This window comes from Dermochelys coriacea, chromosome 27 (genome assembly GCF_009764565.3).
Source record: "Dermochelys coriacea isolate rDerCor1 chromosome 27, rDerCor1.pri.v4, whole genome shotgun sequence".
Taxonomy (NCBI): Eukaryota; Metazoa; Chordata; order Testudines; family Dermochelyidae; genus Dermochelys; species Dermochelys coriacea.
The window spans coordinates 10,172,070-10,199,705 of NC_050094.1; the positions used below are offsets into that span (position 1 = coordinate 10,172,070).

The window sequence follows — 27,636 nt, forward strand, 5'->3', positions numbered from 1 at the left end:
GACAATTATTACTACAAACTGTATGTAATAGTTGTCAGAAACTTGAACCTGCTCTTCTCCCCTGCATTAAATTGGATTTCGTGTGCAAAGCGAGAAACTTCTCAGCTCCTGATAAGTGTCAGAAACACAAATCCGCGAGACGGGCAACATGCTCAGTGCCCCAAGATGTGGTGAACAAGGAACTGAAAATGCAGTCCCTTGTTTAGCGGCGTGAGTTTATTTCATTTGGCCATTTCGAATAGTATAGCTGCGTCTTCACTGCAGAAAAGGGGAGTTCTGACACCGAGATAGCGAGTGGAGGTAGCTAGTGGCGAAAAGAAAGAGCTAAGGTTTTTGTATTTCGGGACGTTGCTTCATCGTGTCAATTGTAAATGCAGCTGAAGGGTTGTACCGATAAACGCGATGCAAATGGAAACTACAAAGAATGAGGACTTTGGAAGATGGTAGCTACTTGGTGTGTAAACTCAAAAAAATAGGGACGAATACAGAGGCTGTCCTTGGCCTGAAAATTGGCATTTGAAAATGTTCAGTGGAGTTCAATGATGAGGGGAAATCTTCGATTCAGTGATCGGCTGGAATTTTCTTTTGGATTTCTCTGCCCTGGGCTGCAACAGACAACAACAATCATTGTGATGTTACATCACAGGATCTGGATGTCTAAGACTGGACTCTTTGATCTGGACTGGCTGTCCCTTCCCGTCCTGCCAGAGAAGGGTAATTTCCTTAATAGAAGGACAGCGAACAAAACCATATTTCAACGCAATTACGATCACAATGGAGCTTTTCTCCTCCAACCATCGCATCATATCGAATTATTGCGCTGGTCCCCTGTGAAATGAGAAATTGCCTGAGAAGGCTATTTCCCTAATCTTTGACATAATAATTCATAATGAATAATATCAGTGTGTACCAAAAATAGACATTTTATCAGCAACTTAAGATGGCTTTGATTTATTTTGAGCCACAGTAACTTCTAGTCTGAATAATCACACCTCAGAAATTCAGAACACATTTTCCAGAACGCAAAAGGCAAAGAAACTTTTTCATGAGATGCTAATTAAGCATTCGGGCTCTAAATGCACAATGAGCCGGCGATTGTCTTTACTTAGGTAGATACATAATCACACATAACAATAAACATGTATTGGTTGGCTTTGGCTTTGGTAGCACGGTGAAGCTGGGGGCCTGGCGGAATATTTAAGAGGAATACAGGGCTTGTGATTTCACAAAACACTCCCACGTTACAACCTTGAAAATACATCTGTTAAAGGCAATACTGATCGTATCAAAGACTGTAGAAAACTATTGCAAACATTCAGAGCCCGTATCCAACCATTTTTCTTGTTAGAGCCAGAAACCATAGATCTTTATCTAGTTTTATGTCTACAAATTCTTGAGCCCTGGCTGGTCCGACATTTATTTGCAGTTACACTTTCTACCAGGTTACATTTTTAATATATTTGGTGAAGGCTTTCCTTTGCTTTGTCTTTTGGCAGGGTGGGGGAGGGAAGCAAATGAGACGCATACAGTTTAAACATCATTAAAAGCTGTAGGTCGAGATGAAAAGAGAGAGGCCAGAGACACAATATTTCATTAGGAAAAGTAAGAAAAGAAGTCACTTTCACCGCTAAGTAAAGGAAGAAGAGGTAAACTTGAGTTGTCCTTGAGTTCAAATGTTTGTTACAGATCAGTTTGCCTCTTCAACAAAGAACCTTTTCAGCCAGCAAACCTTGGCTGCAAACATTTTTAAGCACTGCAGCAAGTGTAGATGGGAAAGGAAAGGTCTGGAGCAAACATTCCGTATTTGTTCCAGTAACATGCCCGCTCACTGTATTGAAAATATGATCCATCAGTCCACAGCAAACTACCTAGCGTCGCATCACTGATCTATCTGTTATGAAGCCGCAAAAGGGGTTTTAACCTTTGTGAGACTTCATTTTAAATGTTACTTGCCTCATGCAAATGAAAATACCTTTGTTTTCAGTCGCAAGGCCAGTTATGTCTTTATTGTATTGTTGTTTTCAGTGTTGTACGTTGGTCCCAGGATATTAGAGAGACAAGGTGGGTGAGGTAATATCTTTTATTGAACCAGCTTCTGTTGGTGCAAGAGCTCTGTGTAGACGGAAAGCTTGTCTCTTGCACCATAGAATCATAGAATAGAAGTTGATCCAATAAAAGATATAACCTCACCCATCTTCTCTATTGCATTGTAATTATTTAATAGCGATTAGGCAGTTTAAAAGGGAATTTTACTCTATGTCGATCGCTTCTATGTTGTTTCAGGAATCCATGACTTCTTCACTGGAAATGCTTCACTTTATTATCTTAATCCAATTAGAGAACAAGATTGCTCTTCAGTCCATTAATTCCTCTTCTTCTTCTTCTTGTTTTCAAACTGGGATCCATATTTCCTAATAAATACACTGGAAGCACATTTTCAAATTTTTTTAAAAAAGGAACAAACCCCCTGAAAGTGACAATTTTATTGTAAAAAACCATAAAAGAAAGACATACATACGGGTAATCTAGGCTGCATTAAGTCTTGGGATGGTGGCTTTTGAAGTAGTGTACCTGGGTGAGAAATCTGTGGCTATTATCACAGCGAGAGGATCTGGCACATGCAACCGACCTATTTCCATAAAAGTCTTCAAACAATTCACAATTCAGGTAGCACGGTGAAGCTGGGGGCCTGTCCGGAATATTTGTTTCTATTAATGACAAAGTCAGTGATGTGACTAATGCCACTAATGTTAAAAACAAAACAAAACAAAAAAAAAAACCCTGCTGTTAACACTCGGCTGCTAATGATATGTACCACCAATAATAGTGGTTATTATTCTGAAATTGGATTCGGTCTCATCCGATGAAGTGAGCTGTAGCGCACGAAAGCTTATGCTCAAATAAATTTGTTAGTCTCTAAGGTGCCACAAATCCTCCTTTTCTTTTTGCGAATACAGCCTAACCCGGCTGCTACTCTGAAACCTGCCTTTAACATGTTATACTGGTCAAGTTAACATGACTTGATTTCATCATGATGAAATTTCATACATAGCGTGTTATGGACCAGACCATCCAACCCTAAACCAGTAAAATCTTCTGCTTTAGGGCTCCAGCCCTGGGTCCTGTATTCTTACTGCTCTATTGTATTACCATCTTTTCTCTCAGTCCCAGATGTCTTGGGGCAGGGGGTAGGGACTAGATTGAGCTGTAGGAATAGGGAGTTGGTGGGGAGAGGAACAGGGTTGCATTACATTGTCTGGCAGGCAGCCATATAAAGTGTAAGTGGGGGCCACTTCTCGGCTCCCCCCGCAGGTTTGCAGGTCTCCAGAATCTGCAAAGATTTGTTCTCTTTTTTTTTAGAATGTTGATTGCAATTCTGTGCTGCTGGGTTTTAAGTACTTGGACAGACACAATCCAGAAGGCACATGCTCTGTACAAGGTGTTTTTTTCTGGTTCTTCTTTGATGAGCACTTTAAGGTGACTAATGCCACCATCAAGTGGGCACTCAGCTTCTCTTGTCCAAAGGAATGCCACATTAGCTAAGGCAGGGGTTCTCAGACTTTTGTACTGGTGACCCCTTTCACACAGCAAACCTCTGAGTGCAACCTCCCACCCATACATTAAAAACAATTTTTATAAATATAACACCATTATAAATGCTGGAGGCAAAGCCAGGTTTGGGGTGGAGGCTGACAGCTCATGACTCCCCATGTAATAATCTCATGACCCCTTGAGGAGTCCTGACCCCCAGTTTGAGAACCCCTGAGCTAAGGTAACTTCTGCTCATGACAAGCCTCTGGTGGGTTCCTCCACAGCTCATGGCCTGAGAAGGAGGTTGAAGGAGGAAGGGATTTGTATGATGGGCATTATACAAAGGGAAGTACCCTAGACCCACATGCATCCATAAGCTTGGGCCAGCAGGGGACTTACACCCTATCTGTGAAAGGATTTCAACATGGGAGTTGAATGGTCCTTAAAGATGAGACCCATTCCTGGAATTGTCCTTGGAAAGTGAAGTTGGATTCCTTAGAGTTGCAGGCTAATTGTCTGGCTCTTTGTTCACAAGTCATGTGGCTTCAGAGCAGTACAAATCTGTCCTGATGTCTTTTCCAGCAGTTGAACAGGGACCTTGGTGCTACTTTTGACTGAGGCTAAAAATGGAGTCTCATCAATAAGGGTCATCTCCCTGAGGACACTCATGGGTTTGGTAGACTGTGTTGTGGCTCAGATGCTACATTTCTAATCCCTTCCAGATCACCTCACATTTATAGTTATGGCGCCAGGCAAGACCCTCTATGTCTGATTTGGTTTTGAAACAGTTTGTGCCAGCAAGGCTTTGTGCATGATTGTAAACATGAAGGAGGATATGGTGGCCTGGACTCAAGTTTTTGACAAAGGTGTTGTGATTTCCCTTTGATGGTCCACTAGAGGGTATCACTAGACCTTTGTTATTACTTGGATATACATGATTTTTGGTGTTTATTTCACTAGTGAATGTTGTATAAAAACTGTCCCCCAGTCCAGCATTGGGAAATGAGGTCATATAGGACATAACATTTTTTGGAATATTTTCCTTTTCAGGTGGGATGTCTTTTTGTAGGTCAAACCAGCAAGGCACAAAAAGCTGGTGTGTCTGTGTTATTGACACTCAGATGGTGAATCATGAAATAACCTAAACAGAAGGCTGGATGGTGTGAATCTTTTTCTTATATTGCTTGTATCTCATTGGTGAGACATACACCCAGCATTTAATAATTCTATTGGAAACATTTTATCTCATTTCAGGTAGCCAATTTCATGCTGGAAGCAAAGGTGGAACCAATCACACTCCTAGACACCCTCTTTAGCTGTGTTCTTCTTCTTCAAGATAAGATTCAGAAACTCATGGCCTGAAGCATGTGGAGGATGAGCTGCACTGGTTGGAAGAGGCTGGAGGATTTCCATGTGGAATGGACTCATCCCATGGGATCTTCATTAGGTGGTTTGTTTGTTTTTTTGGCTTGGAATTCTCCATTTTTCAGTTAGAGTGGCACCCTTCAGGACTTCCAAGATGGCAGATTGGTGGTTGACTTCTGATAGCCTGGAATACTAAAATGTGGCATATACATGGCTCAGATAGGTTTGTGCAAAAACTAACACGGGATAGCCCAAGGCTGACCAGCTGAGTTGGAGAGGTGATCTATCTGAGGTTTACTGAAGAGACACTTGTGTGTCCTTTGTAGGTGGTGAGCGCCTTTTTGGCTCTCCGGCTGAAAAATTTCAGCCCTTTTCCCCCGAGAGAGTTGTCAAGCTTTGTCCAGATTTCCGTAACATCTTTTGACATTCCATGGGTCCCCGCCTAACCAGTCTAGTATATGCTCTTTGACTTTGGGATGGCCACCTCTGGTGTGTAACAGGGGCTTCGTGAGAGGGTGATACAGGGCACTGGGCAATTGCATCTTGGATAATACATTTATATCATTATGCCCCATTGCTGAGTCTCAGCCACTAGTGAACCTCAGTCTCTCCTGTTGCCTGCCTGTGGCACATAATAGCCTAGTGTCCTGTTGGCTGTGATACTTTGGTCTCATTTCAGTTGTTGGATTTAGTGTACAGATGCTGGGTGGGTGATGGTGGCCGGTGATATACAGGAGGTCAGACTAGAGGATCGGGTGGTCTCTTCTGGCCATAAACTCTATGACTGTGTATGGGGCTGAATTGTTGATATGAGTCTAACCTTTCTGTTTATTTTCTCATTTTAGCCAATCTTCTCCACCCTTCCAGCTCCCTCTAGGCCTATGGATATGTAGATATCACAGTAGAATGCACTCATTATTAAAATGAGCACCTGAAAGAAAGCGTGGCTCTCAACTGGCTCTTAACTAGGACATTGTCAGGATTACATGGCACAGAGCAAAGGGCATGAAGTGGGACCAACTTCTCCCTACTTTGATCAATATGGAGCACTGGCATGGCTGTGGTCATACACTTAGAAAAGACTTGACCAATCACAGGACAGTTAGCCTGCTGATGGAGACAAAGCTGGAGAGGGCGGAGGCTGGGGAGATTTCATTCTTTACTGGGGTGGTCTGAGCTGTTACCACAGTGAGTTTGGAGAGAAGCAAAAACTCTGGCCGGTGACCAGGAAACTAGTCAATAAAGATATGAAGTGGGTGAGTCATAGATTTTATGACGAGAAGGATCATTATGATCATCTAGTCTCACATTCACCAAGGTGGGGATCCATTCTGTGAAGTCACTTGTGAAAGATTACCTTACCTGCCTGCATGTGGTGGTTGGGTTTTCACAGGAAAGCTGCAGCTTTCTAATTTATATATTAGGGAGGATTAGATTTTTATCACTAAATTTCAATAACCATCAATTTCCCCATACACACACAAGCCAATGAAAAAATATTTCCATAGCTAATAATCTAAATTTACAGAAAAGCAAAGGAAGAAAAATGCTGCTTGACCACTTTGATTTAAGGATATTTACTTTGTGTATTTTGGTATCTGATGTTGACAGTTTGTGTTTTAACAAGTATAAATCTTAACCATTTTGAATCTCAGCCTCTATGATCATTAAAAAATTATTGGCTGACATCCTCCCCCCCCCCGCATCATTTCCCACAACTATGAAAATTTAAATTTATAAAAATAAAAACAAAAAACAAAACTTATAAATAAACATTGATATTATCTGCTTAAATTGTTTTTTTTTTAAATGAATTCTGCCAAGGCTCACTCTTTCTGTATATTTGCCAGAAGCTGAGAATGGGTGACAGAGGATGAATCACTTGCTGGTTGCCTGTTCTGTTCTTTCCCTCTGAAGCACCTGGCATTGGTCACTGTTGGAAGACAGGATGCTGGATCCTGGGGGCCTTATGTTTCTTATAGTTTGTGTCCCACTGGCAGACTGTGGCAGCAATTGGGTCACATTACTCTGCAAGAGCTGATCTCAGTAATACTACACTTGTAGTGTGGCCTAGTAGGCCATGGGCTAGGAATCAGGACAGCTGGCTTATATTTTTGACTCTACATTATGTGACATTGGCCAAGTCAGTTCCACTCTCTGTTTCCTTTCTTGGCTCAAGTGTGAGCTTTTTGGTGCAGGGACTGTTTTAGCACAATGTAACCCTGATCTTGACTGGTGCTACTCTAATGCAAATAAGAATGTAGTTGAGGTTACCCCCCTGCCCCAAGTTTTCTATTTGAAATCCTCCTTTCATGGTTTAGATATCTAGGGAGATCTTTAAATAAAATTACCTTGCGGTGAAATTTGGCATGCCAAATCCCGGCTGGCATGGGAGAGACTGGGAGTGCAGCGAAAGCGGCAGAACTTAAAGCGTAAATAAATAAGAATTATTGAAACTCCCTTCTGAACAAGAGACGGGGTTTGTGGTACTTAAAGGAATTATTCTCATTTAATTCCAAAGGTGTTTCTGGTTTGTTGTTGTCAGGTGTGTTTGTTTTTATACCTTGCAAGGGGTCACACAACTCCCCTTTACCTGACTGAAAGCTTTGCTTGCTCACCTGAGACCTGACTGCAGCCCCTGTCAATGAAGTGCTCTCATTGTTTGTTAGGGCAGGGGTTTTCAACCTTTTTCTTTCTGAGGCCTCCCCCACAACATGCTATAAAAACTCCACAGCCCACTTGTTCCACATATAAAAGCCAGGGCTGGCGTTAGTGGGTAGCAAGCAGGGCAATTTCCTGGGCCCTCATGCCACAGGGGCACCCAAAAAGCTACATTGGTCAGGCTTCAGCTTCAGCCCCATGCAGTGGGACTCCAGCATTAGACCGCAGCGAGTCTAATGCTGGCCCTGCTTGGCGGACTCCCTGCAACCTGCTCATGACCCCTTAGGGGGCCCTGGACTCCTGATTTACAACCACTGTGCTAGGGCATAGAACCAACATCTACAATTGTGAGTCATGCAATCAAGGTTATAGGGAAAGCAATTCACGTTAAAAGAATTCAGGGCGAATTATTTTAAAGCTCTTTTTTTTACTGTGAACCTCTTCCTGTGTCTTTACACAAATTTTAATACCCGTTGCTTTTGATGTGGTTGTGTGTGTGTTCATCACACATTTAGTGTAACATATGTGGGTGTTGAAAAGCCAAGACCTTCATGGGTAATTGAGCCATAATGAGAATCAGAATAGTCTCCTGGCTTGTTTTGGAGACACAAAATGTACTATGAAGTTCTTTCTATGTTATTATTTAGCGGCTTTTTTTTCATTCCCCTCCCTACGTCCAGAATTGCTCCTTTACTGTTCCAAACAACCATGCTACTACAGTATTAGCATTTGTTTTACAGTGACACCTAGTGGCTCCATTGTGGTAAGTGCATAGGTGCATTAGGGATGCAAAGTAACAGACCATCTAGTCCCCAAACAGCTAACAATCCAAAGAGACAAGGCAGAGGAAATGACATGCCCCAGTCAGCTGCACAGCCAAGAATGGAACCAAGGCCTACCGATCCCAGGCCAGTTGCTCTAGCCAAGAGCCCTGCATCTCTCCATGACCATCTCTTTCTGTCCTAGACATGGAATGACACTGAGTTTCTTTGTCCTTGTCCTTTTCTGTCCAGACCATCAACTGGAGGAATGACAGACAACGGGTTCTATGCCTCTCGTCACTGTATGGCTCAGAAAGGAACAGCTGCATGCAAACACTGTCCGAATGTGACATAAGGGCCCAGAAGGGAGTAGCTGCCACATGATGCACTCCCACAGCAAGGATTTGGCAGCAGCCTTGATGTGCAAACAACACACCCTTGCATCTCCACCTAGGGAGAGGGCAGCCAAGAGGGAGACAGAGCCACTCCTAATGCTGCTCAAAATAGTTTTAACATCTGATCTGTGATGACTTCTTCCTCCCCTCTGAACATTCATCCAGACACTGTGAGACCACTGGTAGCCCAGATACCCACACATCAACCTTGTGTCCAGAGATGGAGGGATGGAAGCACTGCTAAGGGACAAGCACTCCATATCGCTGCTCTGCGAGCTGTAGCGTTGAGGCCAGGTTTCCCTATGGTCTCGGGGGAGTCCCGTAATTAGGGCAGCCCTTCCACATGCTCACTCTCATCAACACCTAGGCGAGAGCAAGAATGAGTTGGGTTTTCATCAGCCTGGTGCATTTTTTAATGTAACATTTCCCCTATTTGAGATCATTCTCCTATTTATTGTAGGAGAATGTGGGTGTTTGCATCAGGGTTATGAGTGAGGATTGATGCCGTTCTTTTCACATTACAGTCGAACTTCAGAGTCACGACCTCAGGAATGGAGGTTGTTCGTAACTCTGAAATGTTCATAACTCTGAACAAAACATTCTGATTGTTCTTTCAAAAGTTTACAGCTGAACATTGACTTAATACAGCTTTGAAACTTTACTCTGCAGAAGAAAAATGCTGCTTTTAATCATCTTAATTTAAACAAAACAAGTACAGAAACAGGTTTCAGAGTAGCAGCCGTGTTAGTCTGTATTCGCAAAAAGAAAAGGAGTACTTGTGGCACCTTAGAGACTAACAAATTTATTAGAGCATAAGCTTTCATGAGCTACAGCTCACTTCATTGGATGCATTGAGCTGTAGCTCACGAAAGCTTATGTTCTAATAAATTTGTTAGTCTCTAAGGTGCCACAAGTACTCCTTTTCTTTTTAAGTACAGAAACAGTATCCTTGCTTTGTCAAATCTATTTTTTTAAACTTTCCCTTTATTTTATTTTATTTTATTTTATTTTTTGGTAATTTACGTTTAACAAGGTACTCTACTGTATTTGCTTTTTTTTATTTTGTCTCTGCTGCTGCCTGATTGGGTACTTCCAGTTCCAAATGAGAGTGTGGTTTACTGGTCAGTTCGTAACGCTGGTGTTCATAACTCTGAGGTTCTACTGTAATTGTTTTTTTATATTTGAAAGATCAATTTTAAAAGAAAAAATATGTAATTTCCCCCCTTCTGTGGGTTTTTCTACAGAAGGGGATGGATTCCGAGATGTTAAGGTCAGAAGGACCCACAATGATCATGACCTGCTGCATAACACAGGCCCTAATGGAAGTATTGTGATTAGGGGACTAGGCTAGTACTTAAGAGAGCTAGAGTTCAACCCTTACTCTGCTACTGACTTCCTGTATGACTTTAGCTTAATCACTTAGCCTATCTGGAAAATGGGGATATTAGCAATTCTCTATTGTGTGGGATTGTTGTGAGGATAAATGCATTAAAGATTATGCAGCGCTTAGATACTATGTTGATGTAGGTCACATTACTACTTCAGGCAGAATTTCACCATGTTGTTCATGCCATGGAAGGAATTATTCTTCCTTGGACACTCTGAAACCCAATAACTCACTGTTGAACTGTTTTAGAAAACAGGTATCTGTGTAGATACCTAGATTGTAAACTCTTGGGGGGCAGAGACCACTTTTTTGTTCTGTGTTTGTACACTGCCTTGCGCCACAGGTTCTTGGTTTATGACTGGGGCTCCTAGGTGCTATCCAATACAAATATTAAATAATAACAACATCCAATGACTATTTAAATATTCCTCTCCATGTTGTCACGCTCTCATGTTTGGGGGATCCTAGGTGATTTGTTTGGTACCTCTGAGTCTTTTGTAATATTCCTCTTCGTCAGCCGAACTAGACTCCCATATGCCAGGCTGAACAAAGCTGCTCAACTTCAATCCATAAATGTTTCCACTTAGCAGCGTGACCTTTGATAGATCATGATAGAGTCTTCCAATAAATCAGTTATGCAACTGCTGCTACAAATCCCTTAACTGGATCTCTCTCTAACCATATATACTAACTCCGGGCAAAGGTTTTCTCTGGGCAAATATGAAATTTATGACCTTCCTGGTCACGGGAGTTCCACGCTAACTGCACATGTAAAAGTGTAAACTACAAGTTCATTTTTCATATGCGTGAGTGTTTCATTAAAGTACCTCATAAATTCATCCAGACTTTAATGTGTTTGTCTTTGCTTCTGTGTTATACTGGGGTGGGTGTTGTTGGTTTTTGTCTTTCCAAAGCACCTCATTTTGATTGCCCATTTAAGCTCTGTTCCACACCAATGGATACACAATATTTATGTTTTTGTGTGTGTTAAATAAGGGTCATTTCTTGGCATATAAGAGCAGAAAAACCGCTCAGTGATGTGATATCCCTCACAGTAATATGATGGCCTATATCTTCAAAGGTGATGGGTGATTTTGTATGCCCCAGTCTTCAAAAAAAGTGAGGTTCTGACACAGCCTTCCAATAAGCATAGTGGGGGGCAAAGAACCTACCTAGTTTTAAGATGGAATTGTGACTCTGCCAGGCTAGGTGCCAGTGCATGCCATGTCCCTATTTCTCAACTGGACACTAACAGAAACATTGCTGGAATCTGTCTGGCTTGTTTGTTGGTTAATATTGATAAAATACATATTAGAAATATAAGTAAGTGTTTAGTGTTTAGATGCTATTGAATGCTTGCGAGTTGCTGCCTGCATGAATCTTACTCATAATATCTGTGTTCCATACTGTAAAGTGCTATCTGAGAGTTGTATTGTGAGCCTCTGTCACCCTATTATTCACCCTACAGAAGAGGGACATTAATTAGTGTGAAGAACTGCTCTTCTACAGAAATTGTTATGCCCCTCCCAAAAGAGGAGACCCATCAATGCCAGAAGGGTTCTGGTTGGATCTTACAACTGGAAATGCTCTACATCTGGATTGAGGAATCATCAACAAAAGGGCTACATACTTTTATTGTTCTGCTCTTCTCCCTGTGAAGATGAGTCATGCAAACGGACTCCTCCCATCAGCTGAGTTTGCAGCTCAAAGCACATGGCAGGAGGGGGATAAAAAACCCCAAATGAAAGGAATTAGGGGGCTGTCTGATGCTTTGACTCTGGAGGAGCAAGGTGTTTCTAGGCATAAGCAAAAGATCCTCCTCTGCTTAGCATGGGTTAGCCCTAAGGACAAATGGAGCTTGCTGATTATAGAAGCCTATATTTACTTTTGAAACCTAAGACTGTAATTCATAGAATCATAGAAATGTAGGACAAGAAGAGATCTCGTTACGTCATGTAGTCCAGTCCCGTGCATTGAGGCAGGACTAAATATTATCTAGACCCTCCCTAAGAGGTGTTTGTCTAAACAGTTCTTAAAAACCTCCAGTGACAGAAATTCCACAACCTCCCTAGGTAATTTGTTTCAGTGCTTAACTACCCTTCCAGTTAGGAAGTTTTTCCTAATGTCTAACCTAAATCTGCCTTGCTGCAATTTAAGCCCGTTGCTTCTTGTCTTGTCGGCAATGGATAAGAACAATTTATCACCTTCCTCTTTATAACAACCTTTTACATACTTAAAGACCATTATTGTGTCTCCCCTCAGTCTTCTCTTCTCCAGACTAAACAAACCCACTTTTTCAACCTTTCCTCGTAGGTCACGTTTTCTAGACCTTTTATCATTTTTGTTGCTCTCCTTTGTATTTTCTCCAATTTGTCCACATCTTTGCCAAAGTGTGGTGCCCAGAACTGGACACAATACTCCAGTTGAGGCCTTACAGCGCTGAGTAGAGTGGAAGAATTATTTCTCCTTCTAATACATCCCAGAATAATGTTAGCTTTTTTTTTTTTTTGCAACAGTCTTATGTTGTTGACTCATATTTTGCTGTGATCCACTATAACCCCCACATCCTTTTCTGCAGTATTCCTTCCTAGGCTGTCATTTCCCATTTTGTATTTGTGCAATTGATTATTTCTTTCTAAGTGTAGTACTTTGCATTTGTCCTTATTAAATTTCATCCTGTTTATTTCAAGCCATTTCTCCAGCTTATCTAGATCATTTTGAATTTGAATCCAGTCTTCCAAATCACTTGCAATACCTCCCAGCTTGGTATAGTCTGCATATTTTATAAGTGTGCTCTCTATGCTATTGTCCAAATAATTTCTGAAGCTATTGAATAGAACCAGGCCCAGGACAGATTCCCACGGGATCCCATTCAATATGCCCTTCCAGCTCAATTGTGAACCACTGAGAACTACTTTCTGAGTATGCTTATCCAACCAGTTATGCACCCACCTTGCAATAGGTTCATCTAGGGTAGGCTATATTTTTCTAGTTTGTTTATGAGATAGTCATGTGAGACAGTATCAAAAGCCTTACTAAAGTTGAGATATACCACATCTACTGCTTCCCCCCATCCACAAGGCTTAATGCCCTGTCAAAGAAGATATTTGGTTGGTTTGACATGATTTGTTCTTGACAAATCCATGCTGACTGTTACTTATCACTTTATTTTTTGCTAGGTGCTTACCAGCTGATTGATTATTTGCACCATTTTCTTTCCAGGTACCAAAGTTAAGATGACGGGTCTATAATTCCCATTTTTATTAATAGACACTATATTTGCTCTTTTCCAGACCTCTGGCATCTCCCTTGTCCTCCACAAGTTCTCAAAGATACTCGCTAATGGCTCAGAGACCTCCTTAGCTAGTTCCCTAAGTATTCTAGGATGCCCTGCTGACTTGAAGACATCTAACACCTCTTTTAGGCTCCCTGGAAAATCCCAGCTTAAACAAGCACTAGATGTTGTTATCATGGCTAATTTTTATTATTAAAAATATCATTATAATTTACTATGAAATAGGAGGCTAGAACTAGAGAGCTGCTCAGGAGACTGGATTTATCACATTGCATAAAACATTCATTAGCATGATCAAGCTTCCTTTTACCTCTTTACAGCTTGCTGGATGAAGGCTGAGAGCGGACTTTGCCCAGGCTCTGAAACCCACAAAGGTAAAGGTGCTCCTGATTGTTATCGCTATTCTATAGACTTTAAGGAGTTAATTCCTGACTTGACTCTGTCTCCATCTCTCCCCTAGTGAATTTTATGGGCTCCTTTAACTCACAGCACAGAGATCTGACACTCTGGCCTTTTGTAATAATCCTCTCACTCATGTTATTTCTTCTGGAAAGGTCTCTTGCTTGCCTGTGCCATAAAGCCCACATTCCAGTCCTCCCAGGCCAGAGTGGTTTGATCTGAGTCCTGCTTTCTTTTTTCACTTAACTCTTAGCAAGAATGAGAGAAAAAAAGAACACAGGATTTTTTACCATGGTTTTGCACATTTATTTTCCTTATACCCCTTCTCTCATCGCTTATCAACTTCTTTGATTATAGCCTAGAAGCAGGGCCCCCGCAGGAACAAACTGACATCACTCCATGTCCAGACATTTTTATTTATAACTTCAGTTCCCCACACACTCTTCTTGGAAGTAGTCACCAAGCCACGAGGGTTCGTCAGCTGTTTGGTCACATATCATGATGGTGCCGGTGGGCCCTGGACTCTGATGAAGCATTTAGGTCCCCAGCCCAGTAAATACTTAAGCACACATTTAACTTCATGCACATGAGTAATGCCATTGAAACCAACGAGATTACTCATTTGCTCAAAGACAAGCACACGGATCATGACCTTAGTTCAGAAGAGAGTAGGATTGATGAAAAACACCTAGCTCTTATATAGCACTTTTCATAAGTAGATCTCAAAGCATGGTACAAAGGAGGTCAGTATAATTATCTCCATTTTACAGATAGGAAAGCTGAGGCCCAGAGCAGGGAAAGTAACTTGCCCACAGTCACTCAGCAGGCCAGTGACAGAGCCAGACTAGAACCCCTGGTCAGCACCTTATCCACCCTGCCACACTGGCCACCTCTATTTCAGATCAAGCTGAGTGTGTTTTAACAGCATGAGAGCATGTCGCTTTAAATAAAACAAAATGTGTGGCTGAAATCAACTGTTTCGGAACATTTTGATAGCTAGCTGCATACAGGTATGCATGTGTTTTGCAGAGAATATACACGAGCCTAGAGTTTTAGAGCGGCTCTTTTAATCAAAATAAATGAAGTCATTTAGTTCATCAATCAAATGTGAGCTTCATGAAAAGAAAGGATTCACTCCAATGATTAGATCGCTTGATTGTTGTGGCTGATTAGAAAAAAAAATCCACAAGTTATTTTGACCGTTGACTTTTAATAGAACAGAAAATATTATTTAACAGAAAATAAAAGCTGTTTGTAATAACAGAGTGCTGCGTGGAAAATAAATACAAACGTTTCCCCTCCCCCTTTTTTCAGTAACTGTACATCTATCACTGTAACTGAGCCCTGGCATGGAGAGGGCAGAAAATGACAAGAGACATCTGATCTAGGCTTTTAATTTACCAGTGTGCCTCAGTTCAGTTTTAATCAGAGACTGCCCCCTCTCAGACAATCTGTTAGGTTAAGAGAGAATTCACCAGTCTGGCTTCCCTGGATGTGACCTGGGAAGAGACCACCCTCTGCTGGACTGGGAAGGTCCCCTACTGTCACATTTTACACTTGAAAACTGTGTTAAACCAAAAGTCCCTTAGAGTCAGCCAGCAACACTGATCTTATGGAACTATTGATTACAATGACATTGATAAAAAGAAAAGGAGTACTTGTGGCACCTTAGAGACTAACAAATTTATTTGAGCATAAGCTTTCGTGAGCTACAGCTCATGAAAGCTTATGCTCAAATAAATTTGTTAGTCTCTAAGGTGCCACAAGTACTCCTTTTCTTTTTGCGAATACAGACTAACATGGCTGCTACTCTGAAAAATGACATTGATGATACTCAGATAAGTCTCTGTCTTTGCCTCTGCCTCTCCTGCTTTGGCATTGTCCGCACTAGAGATATTTAACACATTAGCCACTGTGTGGTTCCCCTAGCACATTGGTAGCACACATTCAAAAGTCTGAAGCACATAGACAGTCCAACCACCATGTGAATCAGCCACGCAATGCTAACTAGCATGTGATTCTCCAGCATGCCAATTTTTCACCACTGCAGTGCCAGCATGGATAGAGATCTCGGGTGCAATGGTCCCAACAGTATGAATAGTCCTACAACAACAGTTTCACAGCCTCCTAGTGACTGGTCTGAATTAAGCTGATTATGATTCTTTCCTGGCTGTGCCACTAACTTGATCCGGGCCTCAGTTTCCCCATCTGAATAGTGAAGGAGAGTAATATTTACCTACTTCACAGGGGGATTGTTAGGTGTGAATGAAGGTTGGTAATGTGATTTGAGCTCATCCATTGTAAGGTGCTAGAGAAATGCAAAGTGATATTATTTAGGTGTTTGTTTATTATAATAGAAGCTGAAATCTCCATTTGGCCACTGCCCTGGTGCCCTAGAGAGCTAGTCTGATATGAAACAGATTTTTAAAATGTCATTATTTGTATAAGGGCACCATCAAGAGAGAAAGCCCATTTCTCTGCCTAATGGTGCTTCAAACACTCCTGTGAAGTTGAATTAACACCACTAAAGGGAAAGATTAGAAGTCTCTTTAAAATGGCTCTTGGGAAGTTTTCAACCCAATCTATCTGCACCCATGACACAGTATAAAGATCCAGATAATGTGAGTGCAATAAAGCTGTAAACACAAGCAGCCTTGGTTTTAAATTAACAGGAGTGTTATTTACATCTGGGCAATTGGATACAGTAGGGCTATTGCATAATTTCCATTATTTTAGAGAGGGTTTTTTTTCTATGTGTGCAGGGAATGTTCAGGTTCATTAATTAAAAAGGCAATATAGAAACTTTAGTGGGGGTGGAGGCAATTTCCCCCTTTTCCTTTTTTTTTTAATTGCGTGCTTCATTTTTATTAAGGTTGGTTGGTTTCTGTCTAGGTCAATACATAATACCAGTGTTTAATTCTCAAAGGAATGGATGGATAGAAAGCTAATAACATTAAAATGATAATAAATCAGCCCCACGGTAGGTTTTATATCTCGTTTTGGTTCAATTTTGTTAATGAATGAGTCAGGCTTTCCACCCACCAAACAGCTTTTCAGAGGTTTCTTTACTAAAAACTAGTTTGACTTTTTTGGCCTTTCTGGCCCAAATCCTCAGGTATTTAGGCTCCTAACTGCTACTGAAAACAGGGACAGTTAGGAGCCTAAATATGTCTGAGGATCTGGGCCTTTGTCCTCTCCGCAGCTGCAGCCTGATCCAAAGCCCTGGCAATGGGAGTCTTTCCATTGACTTCAATAGATTTTGTATCAGGCCCTTCATTAATTTCTCCTTCACGTCACAGGAAATGTATCTGCTTGAGTTAGCACTTCATGTGAAGGAAGGGGTTAGTAGGAACATAGGAACTGCCATACAGTTCTCAACATTTTCCCTACTGGGGACCCCACTCCTGACATCATCCTCTCACATAGCCAGGATCTAGCTGGGCCTCCCCTCCCATTTACCCATATGGGAAGGAAAGTGTGTGTTTGCAAGGCCCTGACACCTGTCTGTGACTCACCCATGTCGCCCGTGCTACATCTACAATGGGGACCATGTAGATCAGCTTCTTGTCACCAACCATGACCAATGCCGCTTACTTCACTGAAAACTGCAAGAGGGCAATCATGGCATAACCTGTCCTTAAGGGAAGTTTCTTCCCAACAGGCTAACTTGTGTCACTTAGGGGCTGGCTTCTGCCCTGAAACAATTGATGAGCCAACTGATGAAAACAAACAACTGGGTCTATCTGCATTGCATTGCATACCAGGCTGGACCAAAACTCTTGCATTCCATTTTGGGGTGTTCTTTTATCATATTTATTTGTGGTTGGCAATTTCAAAAGTATACTCAAGTTGCTCTGGGACCTAACACCTGCAGAATCCCCCATAATGAGCCAAAGTAAGCCTATTACACACTGTCTATTCACTCAGGCCCAGTTCAGCAAAGGAGTTATTATGAACATCTTTAGATTGGCTTCCAAGGGACAAAGCATTTGCTTAAAGTTAAGCACATTCTTAGGCCATTTGCAAAGTGGGGGCCTAAAAAAGGATGTGAAGCTAGATGGCCAGACCTAATAATGTGTTTGTTAAAGGCCTGGTGAACTACAACAAAATCTTGCCACTCACCTTGGGCCTTATGTTTTTCCTGAAGTCTTTCCATTTACTTCAATGGGCTTTGGGTCTGGCCCAGAGAGGTTAGACGGCAAGGAATTTTTTGACTATACATTGTGGAAGGTGTGTGTACTGACTACTATATCTGCTTATGCCTGTGTCATAGTTAATGGTTCTGTTGTGAAATGTTAGATCTCTGTTTCTTTTATTTCATAGTCACATTCCTTCAGAGACATTCCAAATACATTTTGAAAACAAATGTATGGGCCATTATTTTATCAGAATGCATCAAAGCAAAGAATCAAAAACTAGGCAGAGAAAAAAAAATGTTTTTTGTGCCAGCCACTTAAACCAAATTGCCTTGAATAAGATTACAAGTGCACCAGAACATGGCCTTTGGAGTCCTTGGATTACTGTCGTTTGGATCCTATTGCTGCATAATCTTTTCACGTAAATCAAGATAAATTCAGCATGAAATCCTGATGAAAGCACTAGTTTTAATCTTTTAGTTCTGATTTGTTTCCTTGCTCCAGGTTTGTGCTCTGGATTGGTAAACCTTTCTTGTTAATTAAACTGAACCCATGGCGCCCTCTAGTGTTGCCTCATTCTCAAACTGCAGTTGGCAAAGACTTTGAATGCATTCTAAACCTCAAGTTTTTGCATCTCCATTCCACTCAATGGAAACCTGAGCCATAAAATGAAATAAAATTACACTTGACCTAATGTTAGGGAAACAGCTGAAAGGTGCAGCATCTCAGCAAGGGCAGCAATATACTCTCACTGTTTACCACAGTCCAAAGAATTCGGTAACTGTTGGACCTGAAATGGTTTGATATGTACTGTGGCCAAAAGTTGTCTCTGTTTGCTTTCTGGTGTCACTTGTATTGAATGGACCAATGTACTCTTTCCCATGCACAAATCTTTATACCCAAACCCCATCTGACAGGGTGTCACTAGTAACTGCATTGTAATGATAATAACTGGAACATACTTGTCTCTCCAAAGGATGTACATAGGATTGGAAGGATTAGATTTTTGTGGGTAAAAGTTTCATTGTACATACACAAACTGACAAAAAAATATTTCCCTCACTAGGGATAAAAATTTACAGACAGGCAAAGTAAGAAAAATATTGCCTGAGAGCTTATTAGAGTTTGATTTAAGGCTATTTACTTCATATTTTGACACGTGATGTTGGCACTTTGTCTTGTAACAGTGATAAAGCTTTAACTCTTTGAATCTCAGTGTCTACTGTCATTAAATAACGATTGTCTGATACCTGGTGCATGACCCCTGCCCTGTAGTTTCTCACAATTGTGAAAATTTAAATTGATTAAAAATTGGGGGTAAATACTTAAACCCCATAATTTTGTGCAGCTGTGAAAATTTAAATCAATACAACAAAAAAAATAAATTATATATAAAAAATAAAAGTTGGATTCTGACAAGCCTATATATAAAATGTAAAGGAAAGGTAGAGCCAGAGGCTGAATACAAGAATTTGAAACAGGCAAATGAATAACAGGGTAGTAATAAAGCAGAAGATGGGATGCAAACGTAGCAACTATTCTCTCATCATTTTGCACTGTGTAAACAATAAACACAGACAAAAATTCTCCTTACACTTATTTTCCTCCAGCTGTTGCTGTAAAATCATTTTCTCCAAACAGTAAAGGGAAATAGCAGGACTGTGTGCTTGTATGCATGACTATATCTTTGTTTATCTAGGATCTATGTGCATGACTTAATAGTTAATCAGGTCTCATTGCAGGGAGGCTGGACTAGATGACCTCTTGAGATCCCTTACAGCCATACATTTCTGTGATTTCTATGACTCTGTGTGTATGTAGGAACATAGGAATCATCATCCTGGTCAGACCAGTGACCCATTTAGCTCAGTATCCTGTCCCCAAATGGACCAGTCCTAGGTGTGTCAGAGTAAGGTGTAAAAACCCACAGTAGGTGGTTGTGGCATAATCCTAGGGGTGGTGGAACCTGAGGCACTGTGGGCTGGCACAATGAAAATACTGTGAGGGGCTGATCTACGTTTTCATCCCCACATGAGTTGTTTCACATGATCAGGCTAGGTGTGACTCTACAGCTGCTGGGGTCAGAGGTGAGAGTGGGATCTCGATGGGTAGGGTGACCATACACCCTATTTGGCCCATTAAGCTCTGTACCAGACATCCTAACTTTTCTGGCAAAACTGGACATTTGTCCCATTTTCTCTTGCCTGGGGAGGGAGCACAGAGGACTTTTTCAAGCAAGAGCAAATGGGACAAATGCCCTGTTTTGCCAAAAAAGTTATGACATCCGTGATGTTAGATCAAGCAAGCAGTGATACCAGATGGCTCACGCCAGTCCCATGTGGTGGGGCTCAGGCTGTCAGCCCTGGTTTGGGTTGACAGCCCTGTGTGGCAGGGCTCAGGCAAGCAATGATGCCAGGTGGTTGAGACCAGCCCTGTGCATGGCTAGGCTGGCATCACTGCTTACCCAGTGTCCCATTTTCAGTTGAGGGAAATATGGTCACCCTATGGATGGGCTGGATCTAACCCCATGGCATCTAGGAACAGGTAGGCACCAGGGTGACTGGGCTGAGCATGGGAGCAGCTACCCCCAGTGTGAATCACTGGGAGCCTCCCCGCCACCCCTTTGCCTATACCCCCACCTTCTAAGTGTCAGTGGTGGCTTCCCTCATTTCCCATGCGGAGCACCCACTCCACTCCCCTTCCTATGCCTGACAACCCTCCCTCTCTACCCCTGACTCATACAGATGTCCAATCCCATTTTTAGATAAAATTCTTTTCGCATGCATATTAATGACTATATATGCGTGTGTATGCGTGTAGCATGTATATGCATGACATGATTCTATCTGTATGTGTTGCTGACTGTCTGCCTTCACCAGTCTAATCTCTGGAGGTCACAGCTACTAGGACATCCTTTAAAGAAAGGAGAGTGAAATTAACTTTTCAAATATTTTTCCTCAGTTGATAACTGTAAGTAATCAACCGTAGTGTTCTGAATGATCCTTTGGAAGCATAGTTCCTTAGCATTCCTCTCCTTGCCTTGATAAACTCCTTGATCAACCCAGTGATGTTAATGGAGTTACCCTGATTTATATAATCTGAGAGACTGGCCAAGTACTGCAATTTTCAGGTGTACTGAACACTCATTCTCTGAAAGCAGCATATAATTTGTCGCTAAATAAGAAGCAAACCTACTATTTCTTCTTCAAATAATCCTGTGTGCAGTTTGAATAAAGGTGACTGCACAGTGCCAGTTAGCATCTGCTGCCATTAAAGATATGACAATATCTACCTCGGATATTTATACCTCAATATCTACCTGCACTTGTGTTGAAATATAAGGAGACAGTTTTATGCAATTCATCAGGCCTCTAGTTCTTCAAATATGTATGCGTGTGTTTAATTTTAATGCAATTGAACACAGTGGGAATACTCGCCTGCATAAAATTAAGCAGCTACTTAACTAATTGCAGGACTGGGGCCAAATGATTTTTAAATGTGCTGAGGACTCTATAGCTCCATGGACTTCAGTGATACACACTGGTGCTCAGCTCTCCTGAAAATCAGACCATAACATTATAAAATTGCGTGTTTTTCAAAGAGTACATTAAGGCCCTGGTCCCGCATGCACTCAAGCACCTGAGTAACTTCAACTTATGTGAGTAGCCCCATTGAACTTGATAGAACTTGATAGAACTCCTCACCATATGCTAAGCATATGTGTAACAGTCTATAGGATCCGGACTTGGTGAACAGTGCCTAATTAAACATCCTAGAGAGTGAAGTCCTCTTTGTCCTCAAACTGGTAAAATTCAAAGGAGTACTTGTGGCACCTTAGAGACTAACAAATTTATTTGAGCATAAGCTTTCGTGAGCTACAGCTCACTTCATCGGATGCATTGGTGGAAAACCAAATGCATCCGTTGAAGTGAGCTGTAGCTCACGAAAGCTTATGCTCAAATAAATTTGTTAGTCTCTAAGGTACCACAAGTACTCCTTTTCTTTTTGTGAATACAGACTAACACGGCTGCTACTCTGAAATCTGGTAAATTCAGATGACTCACCATTAAATAATATACCCCATTCCTGATTTGGAGGGACCATCTCTAGGGATGCCTATAGAGAATTCAGTTTCCTTGGCCCACTCAATCCCTTGGCCTCTTTGCTGAGACAACACAGGACAGTAAATTCTAATTGTGATTTGTCCACAAGAATTCCTCTTCAACTGGACTGGCATTGCCAGCTCCTTTTCACATAAGCAACCTACCAATCATGAACTGGTAGCAATTTTTGGTCCTATAGTTTCATGTGTCTGTAACCCTTACCAATCTCCTAAACTATTAGAACTCATGGAAAGGTGCATCACTGCTGATGAAGTAGTTTTGTGTTTGTTATTTAATATAGGGCCTGTTATCACTGAATATCTGTGACATCCACCTCTCTCCACTTGGGAATGTTTTTGATACTTGAATACTTCCATGTACAGACCTAGCACTGTTGAAAACATGAATGAAGTTTCACAACAATGCTGTAAAGAGGGCATGTATATTATCCCCATTTACAGGTGAGGAAACTGAGGCACAGATGGTGATGTGATTTGCCCAGGGCAGCACAATAATCCCATAGTGGGAAGAGAAGAAGGGTGTTTGTGTAGTGAGGCCATCATAACTGGGATTTAAGAGGCATGGACTCTGCTCCTGACTCTGCCACAACTTCCATGGGACCTTAGGTGCATCACTTCATCTTTCTTCCCTCTATAAAATGGGGATAATGATGCTTCCTTTCCCCTAGCAGTGTATTTAGGAGGAAATCCATGTCAGATAGGCACCTAAATATCTTGAGGATCTGAGCCTAACCTCTGTGGGCAAGAATTCTCTTTTCTCTGTGTTTGTACCTAACCCAATGAGACCTTCTTCTCAGCTGTAGCTACTAGGCCTCTTAGAACACAAATAATAAACATAAGATCTTGTGGCTCCAGCCCTCTTTCCCTCTCCCCATCACACTCCCAGAAACTGTGTCAAAATGTTTATTTGCTTTATTCTGCGGTATTTGATTACCTTGAGGAGGTCCATAATTCTTGAGGGAGGAGTCGGTTCTAGTACCAACAAAAGGCGTTCTTTTGTTGGAAGCCTCACCAGGCCCAACTTAGTCCTTCTGTAAGAGTCTGTTCCTTATTCAAGACCATGACCTGTGACCTTCAAGGTCAGACATTTCTAATCCCAAGAACAACTATCCTTGGTCAACAGGGGATTCTGTCTCCAAATTCCTAGCAATGGAAGGTGCTGTCTATACAATCCCACCCCCTACACGAAAGAGAACCAACCTCACGTTAGCCCCAAATAATATATGAGAGCCAGTGGCGTTTGGGGAGAGAGGGTGGGGGGAGAGTCTTTTAAAAGACCCCATTTCAGAGGGATGCTTGCTAAATAGTTTCAGGGTGATGTAGTGGATTGGCTATCTGCCACCGAAGTAGACAACCAGCCAGTCTGGAGATTCTTTGTGCCTATTGATTTTCGGATCCACCTTTTATTTTATTTTAATTTAATTTATTTTTAATGGAGGAATAAAGGAAATCCACACGCCTTCCTGAACTAGATAGCAGAACAGATTGAGAAGCTAGATATGGCCAAGTTTAGCCGCCTGTCTGCTCTGTAGGCAGCTCTGTAGTAACAAGGGCCCATTCCACTTTAGGTCGGCGAAGCTTTGACACTGCACAGGGAGGAATCATAAAAACTCTTAGGGAAGGTCTCAGACGAAGAAGGGGGCCGGGGGCGAGCAAAGAGGGGCTCAAATCTCTTCACTTTAAAGTGGACTTTAGCTATGACTTCTTTTTTTATGGCATGGGCCTTAAAGGGAAGGATCAAAGACACCTTTTGCAGAAGTCATAGCCTCTGAGCCAGGAGGAAAAAAAATATATCTGATTACTTTCCTGCTGGAGGTGTTGAAACTGTTGCTGGTTGAGGTGTTCCTCTGGTTATTATTTTCCTCTTCCTTTTCCCTGCCTTGAGGGTGATTGGAGTGGCATGTTAAAGGCTGAAAATCCACCCAGCTGAGAGCAGGATTCGACGCCAGACGTTCTGACCATCCTGCGGTTTCAGACCAAGTTGTGAGTCAACTCCCGTTGCAAGGTTTGAGTGTTTAAATTCATGCTAAATCCCTAGGCATCTGAGCGGGAAATCAAACACACAAAGAGAGAAAGGGTTAAATGAAGGAGTGATATGAAACTGTGTCCTGTAACTTGGGTCATAAAATAATTGTTACCTTGTAGTTTTCGGTGTAAAACTCAGGTAATGTGACTTTTTACAAGAAAGATTTGTGGGTTTGTTTTTTGTTTTGTTTTTTTAAACAAGCCTTTAGCTTTAAAGATTACACCCCTTTAGGGAAAGCAGTGGCTATGATAGAGAGATAGAGAGAGAGAGAGAGATAAGGTATTTCCAATAGGCAAGATATTTTAATACTTTAGTTACCATCATAGTTTGCCAATGAAAGCAGTCTAAGGACTTACATTTTAGGCTGGAAATGAAGTCTTTGTCAGAAGCAACTTTGTAAGCATCTCTTTTCTGATTACCATGGGGCTCTACATCATGTGGCACCATTTTCAAACCCCTGTACTTTCCATGGCTTTAGAGCAGCTCAGCAGACCGTTGGAAAAGGGTGGGCGTGGGGGGGGGGAGAATCCACTGTCGGGTTTACTTAAAAAACAACAAAGAAAATAAGGAGGATATTTAAAATGGTACCTAAATAACGCAAAACAAATCGTTTCAACATATCATATACAATATAATCGCCTATGCTTGATCAAGTAGCAAGTCTAGCATGGGAGATAATATAATACGGATCACATGAATATCTGTCGATTCTCAGAAGTGTGAAGCCATGTGGGGGAGGGAGATTCTTGAACTAAAATTAAAGACTCTGGAATTCGTGGGTGATTAACTGTCCGGGTGCAATCGGAATAGGGCCCATTGTGTATTGTATGTTCATTAGCGATGGCCTCGTGTGAGTAGACTCCACAGTCTGCTTCACTGAATGTTACATGGGCAGTAGTTCTGCCAAGATTTCGATTTTCGTGGTCAAATGCTTAGTTTAAAAGGGGAGGGGAAGACTGCTTTTAAAATAAAATTACCTTTCTCTTGCCTTCTACTACTGAAATGGATGCCCTTTTATTAATATGGATCCGGCCCCCACTTCTTTCAAATTATAGATTTTTTGGTGAACTTGACGAGATATGCATCCGATGAAGTGAGCTGTAGCTCACGAAAGCTTATGCTCAAATAAATTTGTTAGTCTCTAAGGTGCCACAAGTTCTCCTTTTCTTTTGCAAATACAGACTAACACGGCTGCTACTCTGAAACTGAACGAGATAATTAAATCATAAAGCGAGATGATTCTCTTCTTCTTCTAGTAAGGCCAATAGCAATGCTATTTTATAGAGTTCCCCATACTATCCCCTTTTTGGATCTTATCCAGTTACCTTCCTCCCTTCTCCCTCTCCCTCCCCCCCCCCCCACGCCTCCAGAAAAATTAACTGCTAAAATGTCTGCAACAGTAACAGATTTGTACGCTTTCAGAGTAGCAGCCGTGTTGGTCTGTATTCGCAAAAAAGAAAAGGAGGACTTGTGGCACCTTAGAGACTAACACATTTATTTGAGCTTAAGCTTTCGTGAGCTACAGCTCACTTCATCGGGTCATTCAGAAAACACATCCAGCTGAATACGCTATGAAAAAGTTGCAACGCTTATTCACCACCTATAAACAGATCTGGTGGCATGAGTGCACGTGAGGGGTACTCTAACTCTCTTTATCATGTTGCTACCCTTAAACCAGATTGAGATGATACTTTGAAACACAAAATAAGCCTGCAAAGTAACTCAAAACTTTGTTAGAAGCAAAGGCCCGACCCTGAAGGCAAAACTCTCACTGAACTACAGAGTCCAGCACCCAAGTGTTCTGATGAAGGGGACGGGTGTGTGGAAAGGTCCGACTATTAGAAACAACGTTTTGTATATGTTTGCAAAATCCCATGTAGTCAGCAAAGGCGGAGATATTTTTGACACAGGAACACCTAGAAAGTAAACACTGTAGTGGGGGCGCGGGGGGTGGGGTGGGGGGACTTCGACCGGGAGTGTATATTTCGCAGCCACGATTTAAATACATTTATCAGAGTCAGTTACTAATTATCCTTAATATAAGACTATTTTAACTTCTTATGATTGCCAGAGGTCTATTCTCTAAGCAGGAATGTCTCATCCAAGAATGCCTCTCCGCATTTCATGTCAAATATATGAATAGCGTATTCAGTGTTGCTATGAATAAAATATCTCATATGCAATCTGGAACAGTTTGAAACCTTTTAAAAATGACACTTTAGAGGCGAAAAACAATTAGAGGAGTCTATGCCCAGGTACGGCTATTTTATAACCAATGCTTGGCTTCTCTGGGAAGTTTGGTTAAAACAGTTTTTAGAGTTCGCAAAGTGCTGTAAAGATTGTCTGTCTTTGAGTGAATTAGCCACTGTGATTTACTAATCTCTTACTTTTTAAAACACTCAATTAAAATAACACTATGTTTGTGCGAGAGAGAGAAAGTAAGACATCACATGTTATCACAAATTAGCTTCAATTAATCTGTGGCGAAAAATATCTTCCCTGCCTGCTTATTCCTTAGAGGCGGCTGTATTTCAAGGCGAAATTGGATACGCAGTTTCCAAAGATTGCCCCCATCCTGCAACTGATAACTTTCTGATCCAAACTGCGGAGTATGGAAAGTGTCCATTCAACCCCCCGAAATTTAAAGGTTTTTCAATGAGAGCAGGGGGAGGATTTTGTCACATATAACATCATTTTTTCCCCTCAACGACAGAGTTAGGATTCATTCTGAATGTTTTTTAAATGCGACCACTCGTCGAAACCTGCAAATAATTCATTACAAAAAAATGCACATGTACAATACATACTGCTGTAGGGTGTGCAGAACTTGGCTTCCTTCGTTCTTCCAAGGCAAGACTTTCTTCTTTCTTTCTTCTTTCTTTCTTTCTTTCTTTCTTCTTTCTTTCTTTCTTTCTTTCTTTCTTTCTTTCTTTAAAGAAAGGTACAATCTAAAACAGTTTATGAAAATAAATGCCTTTCTCACAGGGGCTGGTTATGATCATGTTAGTGGGTTTCACACCCCATTACTCCATTGAGTCATCGGGGTTACTGCTGATTTACACAGATGGCGGTCCAGAATCAGGCCCGCCGCGTTTGCCGTTGCTGGAGCATTGAACTCTTTCTTATCAAGGCAATGTAATTATCCGCTTATTGTTCTTGAAACAATCGGCCAAGACCTGAATTTCGGGGGTGGGGCAGGTACTTTAGAAAGTTAGCCTATTGCAAAAACTAATCGGAACAAATAGGCACATACCAAGTTAGACCCATTTCTCTGTGTGAGTCCATTATGGACGAAACGCTACGTAGCGCCACCCAAATATTTAATTCTGGAATTTAACACTGTTTCATTTCACAGTCCAGCGATCGTAAATACATAATGGCCCTGCCCCAAAAGTATTCGAATTCTTTTTTTGCTGACATGCTCAATTCCAGCTGCTCATGACTATAACGGTGGAAAAACCAGCGAGATGATCCGAAAAACAAGGCAACATAATGAAGCAGGATGGGTCACCCGTCTTTTCTACAGCGAAAACTTTCAGAGGGGCATTAGTTTTTTT

The 27,636-nt window shown here is 41.5% G+C and overlaps 1 long non-coding RNA gene across 1 annotated transcript; it reads right to left on the reverse strand.

Moving 5' to 3' along the window:
- Positions 1–21,971: 21,971 nt before the first annotated feature.
- On the reverse strand, positions 21,972–27,474 carry LOC122457675. Its single transcript, XR_006277333.1, has 3 exons — positions 26,887–27,474; positions 24,436–24,622; positions 21,972–24,095 (listed from the first exon to the last, which is right to left on the reverse strand). It is a non-coding gene; the product is annotated as an uncharacterized LOC122457675 (long non-coding RNA).
- Positions 27,475–27,636: the final 162 nt, after the last annotated feature.